The sequence below is a fragment of the Carassius auratus genome, chromosome 38 (genome assembly GCF_003368295.1).
Source record: "Carassius auratus strain Wakin chromosome 38, ASM336829v1, whole genome shotgun sequence".
NCBI lineage: Eukaryota > Metazoa > Chordata > Actinopteri > Cypriniformes > Cyprinidae > Carassius > Carassius auratus.
The window spans coordinates 1,683,421-1,691,244 of NC_039280.1; positions in this window are offsets into that span (position 1 = coordinate 1,683,421).

Below are 7,824 nucleotides of genomic sequence, written 5' to 3' on the forward strand. Positions count from 1 at the left end.
AATCAAAACCCATCATTAAGGCATTTTTAACATCAAACCGGCTAAAATATGAGTCCATAATCCATAATAATGCTTCCTTCAGTGATAAAGTGGTCTGGTCTGAACCAGGAGTGAAATCTGCAGAAATCAAGCTTAATAATCCTTAAAAACCATACATCAATGTAAAGCTTATTTATTCAGTTTTCAGATGATGCATAAATCTCAGTTTCAAAAAAGTGTCCAGTGTCACATGTGTGTGTGATTTTGATTCGAGAGACAACATGAGATGGGCTTTTTCACTGAAGGAAACATTATTATGCATTATGGACTCATATTATGGCCAGACATTAAGTTAAAAACCTCTTAATACTGGATTGTTTCATCTTTTGTCTTCTCCAGATGTTAACTGATGGACTGGAGTGCTATGGATTATTATTGTGATGTTTTTATCAGACTCTCATTCTGACGGCACCCATTCACTGCAGAGCATCCATTGATGAGACACTGATGCAATGACACATTTCTCCAAATCTGATGAAGAAACAAACTCATCCTGATCTTGGATGACCTGAGATTGAACACATTCTTTGCAAATTGTACGTTTTTAGTTGAACCGTATTTAGACTGTATTCAGGTTGTTTTTCCTCACTGCATATAACTTTATTTGCACATGATCCTTTCCTTTAATTATGATGAAATGTGTGCCATTTGAGGCATCATGCAATTTTGTTCTGGTCAGTTTGTTGTATTTTTTGGCTGTTGTGCCCTTAGCATTTTCATCTGGTCTTTTTATTAGACTGTGTGTCTGTTGCATTACCAGCTGTGAATGTGAGCTTCAGCTGGTTTTATTCAACAAATCTGTTGAACACATGAACATCTGCTATTGTTTCATGTTTCAGTATAAAAAAAAAAAGCATGAAAGATTTAGAAAGCGAGATTTAGATCAGTGAGATTTAAAGATTTCTATACTAATATCACACTGATCCTAAATGAAGCCGTTGCACTGGTGAAACCCATCAAATCTATTGCTGATCTATTTAATAAAAAAATTATCCAAGAATGGGTAGAAGCTAAATTCTCTGACGCTGCATGTGGAAGAAAAAAAATCATTTTTTGTCTTTTTATATATAATGAATACTGCTGCTTCGGGAAATTCTCTGTAGATTAATATGACAATCTTATATTAATAAGATTATATATTAAATATTATATTGGATATTATAAGTTGTTGTGGAAGTTTACAAAGCCAGTGTATTGTTATACAGTCATTAGAATAAATATATGCATATACATACCTTGTGAAAATGTACAATAGTTGTTTTTCTTGGAAATAAAGTTATATTTATTCAAACAAGGACTTTCTACTTTCTTCTATGTGTTTCATTGTAAACAAACAGCATATTATTGTTGTTTTTGTTATCATTGTTGTTATAAGTGCTGATTAAATCATTTAAAATGATAGAAATAGTATTGGAATACATCTATTCTAAAGTGTATAATTTTTGGGATGTCATATTAAGAGTCTCTCTTCATCATCTTAAGTTGGTTGACTTTATTAAAATAAGAAGTCTTATTTTTTTTTAAAGGATAGAAAGCACATTAAATATAAATGAGTTACTAAGAGCTATTAGCGTATTTAAAAATTAGAATAGTAATTTATTATTATTATTATTATATTACTCAATAACAGCCTGAACTATGAATAAAAAATAATAATAATTATCACACAAAACACACCCACCCACACACCCACACACACATCAATATATATATATATATATATATATATATATATATATATATATATATATATATATATATATAAATATATATATATATATACTGTAAAAAATTTCTTGTTGTTTTTACAAAAACTTTTTGGCAGCTGTGGTTGCCAGAATAATTTTGTAAAAATACAGAAAACTGTAAACACATTTACGTCAAAAACTGTTAATTTTACAATATAAAGCTGTAATTTACAAACAAGAAAATGTGAATATAAACCAGTAAATTCAACAACACACAAAATTAAATCTGTTTTGTACCTTGAAAATACTGACAACCACCATAATAATAAAGATGGTACTGTATAAGAGAAAGCCACATGAAGTATCAAAGCTCATCACAAGTAGCTTCACCACAAGCAGAAGTATATATTAACATATAGAAGGTGCACATTTATGGAAACACAAAACACCATCATGGTAACACACGTGATACTTAAATAATGCAAAAAACTTTCATTAAGCAACAGAAGATGTAACATAAAGCTCAAATGTACATAACTGATAACAAGAACTATTTAAAAACATGATTATTTAAACAAAATACTTTCAAACGTGGAGTGTCACGCAGGGAATTCTGGGAATATCAGTTTACAGTTTTAGACTGTAAATTATACATTGATTTGTTCTTTTTTTACTTCTAAAAGCTGTATAATTAACAGAATTTTACTGTAAATTTACATTAAATGCTTTGTTAGATCTTTTACAGTTTTTCCCTGTATATAGTACGGGAACTTACTGTTAACCTATTATCAGTTTTTTTCCGTAGCGTTTTTACAAAATTTTACAGTTAAAATTACACTTATTTTTTACAGTGTATATATGTATATATATATATATATGTATATATATGTATATATGTATATGTATATATGTATATGTATATATGTATATATATATATATATATATATATATATATATATATATATATATATATATATATGTATATATGTGTATATATACATATATATATATATATATATATATATATGTATATATGTATATATATACAGATTTTTTTATATATTTGTATCTCATTTAAATATTGCCCTCCTAATAAACCATACATCAAAGGAAAGATTATTTATTCAGCTTTCAGATGACTTTAAATCTCAGTTTTGAAATAACTGACCCTTATGACTGTTTTAATGGTCCAGAGTCACATATATAAGCTATACTTGATCCAAACTTAAAAAACAAATACATCTTAAAAAACAGACTGAATTTTCTGATTGTTATCTCATAAATCAGACTTTAAGCTTCTCTGTGTCTGGATGTGGTGTTGAGTAACATGTTTATTACAGAGTTATGATTCTTCTAGGACATCACTGTTCCCAGAGACAGCTGGTATTGGCTTGAAGTTGTGAAAGATGAAGAGGAAGAGCTTCTGGAGGAAGAAACCAAACCAGAAAGAAGTGACGGAGAGGAGAAACTCACAGTGAGTTTATGACTCTTACATTACTAACAAGCTGCTTTGGAGAGGAGCAGTTTATTTTTTGATTTGTCTTGCGAAAACTTTGTTCACAGACAATTAATTAGATAAATCATTACATGTCCTTTAAGAATTCATTTTTAATTTGTATTATGTACACACACACACATATATATATATATATATATATATATATATATATATATATGTAGAGAGAGAGAGAGAGAGAGATTTATGTTTTTTAAAGAAGTCTCTTCTGCTCACTAAGCCTGCATTTACTTGATCCAAAGTATAGCAAAAACAGTAAAATTGTGAAATATTTTTGTAGTTTAAAATAACTTTTCTTAATGAATATACTTTAAAATGTAATTTATTACTGTGATTTTAAAGCTGAATTTTTGCATCATTACTCCCGTCACTTGATCCCTCAGAAGCCGTTCTAATATTTTTGGAATCGCTGCTCAATAAATATTTATTATTATTATTAACATGTCGAGTAAAATTATATGTGTATAAAAATGAACACCATATACTAACACCATTTTGTAACACCATATACTATACCATTAAAAAAAAAATTATATATATATATATATATATATATATATATATTTTTTTTTTTTAATGGTATAGTATATGGTGTTACAAAATAGTGTTAGTATATGGTGTTAATTTATTTTTACTTTTTCAGTCAGGTTTCAAGCCCCACACAAGTAATCACAAGTTGAGTAACCATCTCAATTATCACCAGTAAAGTATGGAATGCCACAGGGATCTGTTCTAGGTCCTGTGCTATTTTCGATATACATGCTGATTCTTGGTAATATTATTAGAAAATACAGGATTAGTTTCCACTGTTATGCTGATGACCACAGCTGCTGTGCTTCAAAAGCTCTTGCAGCAGCTCAACAATGGTTTTCTCTGAGGTGGTCAGATCACATCAGATTGTGGTTAATCTTGCAGATCATGATTTATATCTAATCTTCCTCTCCCTGCAGTTTGGTAATATAAAGATTCCTCCTTTGAACTCCGACCTCTTCTGTGGTTTTTATTGTTCTGGGTCTGAATTTGGGCTCCTGGGATCTCAAAAAAAAAACATTTTCAATCTCCAAGGTGAACATTATGACAACACACTCTTACAAATAAGGGTTCATTGGGGTTCTATATAGAACCATAGGGTTCTTTACTCAACTCCAAAGAACATTTTATTTGCTAAAAAGGTTCTATAATGACAAGAAACAACCCTTTTGGCACAAAGGTTATTTAGATTATTATTTATTCATATATTACATTAGTCTGCCACATTTTGTATTTGTAATTAAATTATTGTTTGCATTTGAATATACCGAATAATGCAGTGAAACAACGCACTCAAAATGCACACGCACACTAGTATGTCTTCATCATGTAACTTTACATTAGCCTAGATGCGTGCACATTTTAGGCACGATTTGTTTAGTTTTTGAATATACTCGATACTGTTAAAAGGCACATCATTAAAACATAAACACGCTAAACACGCTTTGAAAACGTAATTAGAACTAGCTACTAAATTAGTTTAAAAAGCCCATCCATATAGAGTCTGGGATCATGACGTCAGCAACGCAATGCATTCTGGGACTTTAGGACACGGACGCTGCTGTATGTATTGTATTGTATTGATAATAGACTGTTTTGTTTGCTCTCTACAGGTAAAAAATAAGTTACAATGGTACTCATGACCAGCATGGAAAAATAATTTGAATGGAGTGCGATTTTTCAGCTTTCCCGCTGGAAAACCGCACCTTGATCTCAGGTCTCCGAGTTAACAGAGTCGTCACATAGCTTGGTTAGCAGCAGTAAGAAGGAAAAGAAGGATTGTCCCTTTGGTCTGATATATACACACGTATGTATGTGCATTTATATATATATATATATATATATAAATATACAGAAATGTACGTTATATAAACAACTTTTTTTGGATGTGATTAATCTATTTGACAGACTTAACGTTACATTAAATGTTACCTATGCATGAACCACATCTGCATTATCAGTGTTATGCATATTGCATACCACCTGTTACAGTAATAAACGGCAAAATTGATCAATTCTGTATCTCTTTATTTGTGCATCATAACGCACTGAGGTTAATTTGTACAGTTTACTATAACGCATATTAAAAAGTAAAGGGGCCGTGTAACTCGCTCGTTGACGCGGAAAATCTGTAGGTTCTGCACCCATCCATTTGTAAATTGCACGTGAGACTCGAGAGATTTATCATTTTTAAACTGATCAGAGGTGTACGCTCTGACACTACAAACAAGGTTAGAAAACACATTGGGGAAGGTTACGAGCGGCAGCTCTTTAAGATCATCTGACCACTCTTTGTGTTCGTGCAGATTGAGTTCGTTGAATGTCTTGATTTTTTTCTAAATACCGCATCTTTGCTTCCTTGTTGAGTTTTTCTTTATATGTAATTTTACACTTGATCTGTATGTCATGTCACTTTCACTTTCACTTTTACTGATAAGCGTGTCCTCAAAAATGGCCGCGACTACCCAGAATGCAGTGACGTAGTTTCCCAAGCTCTATACAGCTATGATTCGCGAACCCCAAACTGACTCAAATGATTTGCGAACCCGCTTTGAACTCCGAATTGACTCAAATGATTCGCGATCCCGGTCCGAACTCCCAAACTGACTCAAATGATTCGCGATCCCGGTCCGAACTCCCAAACTGACTCAAAGGATTCGCGATCCCGGTCCGACCTCCCAAACTGACTCAAATGATTCGCGATCCCAGTCCGAACTCCCAAACTGACTCAAATGATTTGCGATCCCGCTACGAACTCCCGAACTGATTCAAATGTTTCGCCATCCCCAAACGGACTCTAATGATTCGCAAACCCGCTTTGAACTCCGGAACTGACTCAAATGATTCGCGAACCCGCTATGAACTCCCGAACAGACTCAAATGATTCGCGAAATGATTCGCGATCCCCAAACTGACTCAAATGATTCGCGATCCCAGTCCGAACTCCCAAACTGACTCAAATGATTCGCGATCCCGCTACAAACTCCCGAACTGATTCAAATGTTTCGCCATCCCCAAACGGACTCAAATGATTTGCGAACCCGCTTTAAACTCCGGAACTGACTCAATATTCGCGAACCCGCTACGAACTCCCGAACAAACTCAAATGATTCGCGAAATGATTCGCGATCCCAAAACTGACTCAAATGATTCGCGAACCCGCTTTGAACTCCCGAACTGACTCAAATGATTCGCATACCCCAGCGCCGGCGCTATGGTGGGGCATTCGAGGGCCGTGCCCCCCCCTAGCGGTTATTGATGCCTCTCCTACAGGCCATGGCGTGGCCAAAAAAAAAATATTCCTTTTAGTTTTTATTTTAATATTAAATGTTTGTGGGTTCTATCTGCATTTGTTTTTTTATACTTGGCTGTCTGTAAAGATATATGGGCTTATGTCATTTCTGTTTGGGGCATGCATAAACTGCTGGGAGGTGTGTAACCCAGGTTAAAAACAAGTATTAGCATAAATAGCAGAATATACATTTATTTTTGTCCTTTATTTATTTTGTTTAGAAAACGAGTCTTTTAGAGTATTTAAAGTCCTTGAAACCCTAAGAAAAAACGGTGTTTAAAGAAATTATTTTATTTGTTGAAGCACACTTTGGATTTTCTGTATCTTTATCTATTTCTCAAGTTGTACAAAATTTGCATTCTACGCAAATCAAAAACTAAAAAATCAGTAAAAAAATGTTGTGACATCCTTATTCTCTGCAGGCGAATTGTAGTCTTCCGATTTAACTGGTCCATACGCAGAAATTTGTGTGATTATGTCCAACTCGTTTTATAAAGAAAAAAGCCTTAAGTTTTCAGAAACATCTAAAGGAAAAACTTTGTCTGATGGGGACATTTTATTTTTTATTTTTTCAAAGCTTCTAACTGATTCAGTGTTTTATTTTTGTCGTCGTAATTTGTTAATTATTTAAGTATAACAAATATATAGCTATCTATTTTAGGCCTATTTTATGTTTTTATGTATCTGGTCGGCAAAACAGCTAATTTCAGCGCTGCTGTTCCTATTTTAGATAAAAACCCAAGTCCAAATCGTTCATTGTCATTCTATATAGAATCTTCCAGATTTAAGTTTGGATTTCCATGTTACTATGATGTTGCCAATGCGTCAAAAATATTTATCAAATGACAATGTTGAGTTGAAGTTACAGCAAGTTGTTAGCAGTTTGCTAACCACATGCAGGTTAAGTATAAACACAGCCAAATAAACTATATGAAGAATATAATAATATAATAAGAATATGAAGAAAACAAACAAATGGAGGAACATAATGTATTATCTATCATTTGTATAGGAGCATACATGTATGACCACATTAGATTGTATGTTTTTAAGATTAAAATTTGAGTTATCAAAAATGTTCATTTTAATAGGTTATGCTGCTGATTACTGTAAAATGTCTGTATAAAAAAGAAAGTCATGCAAAATAAGCATACACAAACTTTATGTTAACAATAAAGTAAATACAGTAAAACAGTATTTAATAAATATGATTTATAAGATGAAGACGACATAAAAACGTATTGAACTGTTTTAAAAG